Raw genomic sequence first — 6000 nt, forward strand, 5'->3', positions numbered from 1 at the left:
ACAGAGGGAAACTGGAGGGTGAGGCCAAGAGCCTGGGGGTCACTGGGGAGATGTGGAAAGGAGGGTCTGCAGGGGCTGAGGCTCATCCATCCAGGAGGGTGCAGGTCACCAGGCCACTGCCCCTAGTTTCAGAATAATGTGGACACATTACTCAGAGTCTGGTCCTAAACCTTTGCCTTGTCCTTATTGAATTTTTTCCTTTTCTACTTAGGAAATTTCATTAAAAAGAAAGCCCAAGGGTCTCCCTAGTGGTGCAAGGGGTTAAGCATCAGCACTATGAAGCAATTCACAGCTCCTGCAGCATGAATTCAATCCCAGGCCATGAGGTGACACACATGGTGCAGTAGTCCTCTCCTGTCTCTCCTGCTGCTCCCCTCAGCAGTGTATTTCAATCAATCTGTACGTTCTGCTCCCCACTATGTCTCTGGTTAATTCTCTCACCCCCCACGCCTCTGGCCTGTATCCCAGTTCTTGTATGTATAAATAAATCTTTAAAAAAAAAAAACTTAAAAAAAAAAAAGATAGCCCAGTGTTGTAGTTGCAATGTTATAGAAAAATTGTTTTGTCCAAGCAGGAAGGACCAAGTGTCACTCTGAGAACAAGCAGGTAACAGGTTTATTATTACCATAATACTGTGGGCTCCAGATTGATTTCTCTCCTAGAAAGATCTAGGTCTTGGGCCTCCCTGGTGGCGCAGTGGTTGAGCGCTGGGGTGTGAAGCTGCCCGCAGTCTCTGCAGTGCTGGTTCGATCCCCGGCTGCTGGGCGAGGGTCCCACATGGTGCGCAGACCTCTCATGCCACCCGCTGCTCCCCTCAGCAGTGTACTTTGTCAGTCTGCCTTTTCTGCTTCCCGCTCTGGCTCTGGTGAATTCTCTCACCCCCCCACGTTTCTGACTGTACCCAGTGTTGTATAAATAAATAAATAAACCTTTAAAAAAAAAAAAAGAAAGAAAGATCTGGGTCTGAAACATACACGATTTCCTTTTATGCTCAGTTATTTTAACATGTGTTACATGGGCAAATTTTGACAGATTTATATTTTATGTAGATAAGGTTATTCAGACTGGGGATGAGCAAGAGGGTGTTTCATGCAAATGAAGGGGGAAATGTTACCGAACGCCGGCCTCAGTTTCCCTCAGCCAATAAAAGGAAACTAAGTTTGAGGAAAAGGAAAGCGGTTATATTTGTCGACAAATGAGGAGGGAGGCAGACTCATGTCCGAAAAACCACCGTCCTCTTCTTTGGCAGTGGGCAGGGGTATTTATACAGGGAGAGATGGGTAGGCATCCGCGAAGGGGAGGGGGAAGGGGTCCGCACAGAGACTAGTGGGCGCCAGCTCAACAGGGAGATGGATGGGTATCAGCTCATTCATCTTAAGGGAAGGGGAAAGTGTCAAGGCACAGAGATGGGTGATCCCCAACTTGTTTTCCTTAGGGCGAGGGGGAGGGGTCTACAGGGAAACCGGTGGCGCCAGCTTTTTTTTTCTTCCCAAGGGGAGGGGAAGCTGCAACAAATGGGAAAGACAAGTCATCAATCCTGTTAATGCTAGATAAGGGGAATTGCAAAAAATGGGGGAAAGACAAACTTGTTAACTGTATCAGAAAGAGGCTCAAGTTACCAGATGGTTTGGTCATTTGGCTCACTCCTCTTAGAGTGCAGTCTTCTTAGAATAAAGACCAGCCATAAATCCATCAGACAAAAGAATAATTTGCAAGTGATAAGGGGATGCAAACTTGCTAATTGCACCAGGGTTGTAATGTTTATCCAGGGATTTTTACTGCATTCATTTGTACATTGGCTTTCCTTTTCAGTAACACCCATATTTACACTAAAACATTTGGTAAATAGGGGCCTCCCTGGTGGCTGTGGCACAAGGAGTTAAGCACCATACTGTGGAGCCATCCACAGCCTCTGCAGCAAGAGTCAGATCCCTGACCCTCCAGGGAGGGACCCACATGGCACAGCAGACCTCTCCTGTCTCGCTCACTGCTCCTCTCAGCAGTGTGCTTTGGTCAATCTGCCTGTTCTGTCCCCACTCTGTCTCTGGTGCATCCTCTCACCCCCAACATCTCTGGCCTGTACCCCAGCTCTTGTATGCATAAATAAATAAATAAATTGGTAAATGGGTGGCAGGAAATGTGGATATCCTTATAGTATGGATTGTGGGAATGTTTCCAATGCATGTCTACATATCTGCAAACTCATCATGCTGTGCACACTGAACACATACAGCTCTCTCCGTGCCCATCATACCTCAATATAGTGGATTAACAAACTCCTCTACCTCTTGATTATGAATTATGGTAAATGCTTTGTTTTAAGATAGTGTTCTCTGTTGAGAATATTTTCATGGAATAAAACAGTCTTTTCATGGTCAAAAAAAAAAAAAAAAGACAATGGAGACCATTCTGGGTGGGTGGTCTCATGGTTGTAGGGACAGAGGTGGGCAGGGGTGTCTTTGGGGGAGTATCTTGAGTGTGAACCTGATAGAGGACAAGAATAGAAAAACTGGAAAGGAGGTGCCCCAAGACCGGAAACCTAGCTCACACAAGGAGGTGGGGCGTAGAAGAGATAAGCATGGCCATTGACACAGCTATGGAATCCAAGATCCTTAGGCAGCAATGCCTCCATTACATCAGATTGCTTAGGGAGTATCTAGAGCACAGGCCCAAAGGTAAAGATACAGAGACTGAGCCCATTGTGGAATCCCCAATCCCTTTCAGATTCTGCTTAGTTATCCAAAATCAGCTGCTAACCCAAAGGCTCACAAGGAGTGACCCCTCCCAAAGAGAAAAAGATTATATCAGTTGAGTCTTTGTACAGGCTACATGGGGTAATAGGTTGGAGTCAGCGCTAGGCAAGTCTTGACAAGGAGGAAGGAAAACCCAACCAGAGATAGCCCAAGACAGAAGAAGAAAAACCAGGGGAGCCATATGCTGATGTCCTCAGGCTTCAGCTGGGTATGGACTAGTAAGCTTCCAGTTGTGACTAGAGCAAGGCTTGATGAAGACATCTTATCCCCAGTTCAATGAAGAGTCAGTCAAAGGGGGTCTTCCTGGTTAGATGAGCAGGTCCATGAATGAGTTGTAGGAGGTGGAGACTCACAGCTTGGTCTGGTGCTCCTACTTTGACCCGACCATGAGAAATCTATGGAGTCACCTGAGCACACGCGATTTCCCACCAAAATCTCTCTCTCAGATCTTTAACACTTTCTTCTGCCTTCTTTTTTTTTAACACCATTCTGTTTCACCCATCCTACTTTAAATTGTCTTAAGGACCTTCAGAATATCTATCTTTAATATATTCCTTTTTCCAAACACAAACACACCTCACCTCACTTGCATTTGGAGTTATTATATCTTAGTTTTTAACCTCTTCATTGCAAGACATTGTAATAGTGTTAGGGGGAAAGGATGTCCTGAGCAAACTCCATACAGATTTTATGGAATCCACCCCCACTCCAGACCAAAGTCATCAAGATGCTGGAAATGACAAATGCCATCATCACCAAAGGGAGAGTTGCTGGGACCTGAAGGTGGAGTTAAGTTGCTGGGTTTGGTATAAAACCAGACACATGGGCCTTGGGTGTCTCTCTTGGCCTCACGGCTTTTGGCTTTTCACCAGTTCTCAGTGTGCCACTGAGATTCCAGGTCAGCTGAATGGGTAGGACACATTCATGAGTTTATCTCCTTCTTTTTCTCCCTGAGTTATTCATTTCTTCATTTTCCCCTTTCTTGTGTAAAAAAAACCTTTATTAACTTTTTGTGTGTGCCTGCAGTTGAGTATTAATAAGTCGCCTTTAAGGGCACAGGTGAGGACCCATGGTCAGGCAACCCATTTTATATTGGGGTTGGTCTGTAACAATAGCTGTTATACTATCGTCTCTTTAGACTAGACAACTTACACAAACACATCCTTCAATTTTTTGTTGAGATGACATTAAACTTTAGTTCCCTTAAACAGGGAGCAAAAAGTAGATCTGAAAGTTAAGTTTCATTACAATAAAGAGCAAAATGTAAACCTGAAAGAGAGTTCAGTAAATGATTTAACATATTTTTATTACTAAACTTAGAAAAACCTTAGTTTTATAAGGAATTTAGCCACCATCTAAATAATGATGAAAAGAACAAATTTAAGATAGATAACAATTGTAGCTTTTTGTTCCTGTACCCAGTGATTTTGTAACAGGGTGGTCCCCAGGAAAGGGGGAGTTTCCAGGTTCCCTGCTCCACCCAAAAAGAGGGTGGAGCTGAGTAGAGAGAGAAGAAGCTGCAGAGGAGACTGAGAAGGAAGGAAGCAGGATGGAGCCAGAAGGAGACCTGGAGGAGGCACATGGAGCAGAGAGACAGATGAAGAAACTGCGCTTGCCTTTTGGTCATGAACTGAGTGACACAGATGTGGGTGAGATCCATGAGGATGTGACAATAGCAGCTTTTACCTTGATTTTGATATTGCTCTTTTCCTCCCAGACTTGTCTGGTTATTTCTGATCTTTTTCTATGGGTCCCCATGTCAGTCCGTCCTGCAGGCCAACGGGGTTCAGGAACATGGCGGAGGGGCTGGGGATGAAAGATGTGTATACTCACTTGGCTGGAAGCAGGAACACTCTCTTTATTACCAAGGGGCAAGGATATATATAGGAAAGTCTGCACATGCGCTTTACGTGGCCTGCACATGCGCTTTATGTGGCCTGCACATGCGCTTTACGTGAATCTTATAACATCCGGTTATTATTGCATCAGCTTTTGCTGAATCACGCTTGAGCAGAAGCAACCACTACCCCAGGTCCCTCTGCTGGGTGAGCCCTGTACTAACAGCTCCCCCATTTTTACGTTATAAAGAAAAAAGGGGGGGATGCACCGGGGCCTGTCTTAGGTTGTGGCGGTCATATTCAAGTGCTTACCCGTCATGGCCACCCACCACCAGATTCCTAGGTAAGGTAGTGGAGCTGTCTTAGGTTGCAATGGATTACACCGCCATCTTACCCGTCATTGGCCTACAGGTGGTCAAGGGCAATATTGACCCACACGCCAGGGTCTGCAGTGCATTGTAACGGAGAGTACCGTACCTGTCACAGAGCCAGTTGTAGGACCCTGCGTCTTTGGCACTGGTATCACAGGATGTAGAAGATGACACCCAGACAGAAGAGGACCACACCAAGGAGTGATATGGCTCCCCCCAAGGATTTGGCCAGCCCCCAGGCTTTAGAGAGCCAGGAAAGGGCTTGATCAGGGTTAAATACCATGGCTCCGGTATTATTGATGGTGAGAATTTGATTAGCCAATTGAACTGTAAAATTGAGAAAGGTTTGGTTCCACGGGCCGCACAGGTACTCATTAAGGGTATGAACCTGGGAAGAATAATTGGAAACAAGAGCAGGGGTAACACATGTGAACGCATATGTAGGAACACAGGGGATATGGGCAGTTAGAGTCAATAAGTCTATTTCTTCTTGTAGCAAGGAGGCTTGTTGATTTAGTTGGAGTATTCCGACCGCAAGGTGATTGTTCATAGAGTTTTGAGTGAGAAAGGTGGTGGAGATTCGTTTCTAGAGAAGGTTGATGGTGTCCGCGTTAGCCACAGAGTTGGACAGAGCTAGGCCGCCGACCACCGCAGCCGCAGCTTCCAGCATCAAGAAGACGGAGATCAAGGCGCCAACAACCAATGCCGGACCTGCTCGTCGATTTCGGATGATTACCTGAGAAGTAAACTCAGACACACTGACAGGCATAATAACGACCTTAGGGAAACGCATGACAACAAAGGAATTGCTGAGGGTTCTGGACCAACAAGAGGAAAGGTGACAGCTGCAATTGAGGGAGGATTGATTGTTGAACGATAGAGTGAAAGACACTATGTAAAAAGGAGACAGGACGCAAACACCTGCTTGAACAGTAAAATTAACTTTGGAACTGAGAGTGGCATTGTCAGAGAGAGTGCTGGGATGGTTACCATAGGTAGCATTATAGGAAGGGAATTGCAGAGAAACCAGCCAGAGCG

The sequence above is a fragment of the Talpa europaea genome (genome assembly GCF_964194135.1).
Source record: "Talpa europaea genome assembly, chromosome: 2".
In the NCBI taxonomy this organism is placed as follows: domain Eukaryota; kingdom Metazoa; phylum Chordata; class Mammalia; order Eulipotyphla; family Talpidae; genus Talpa; species Talpa europaea.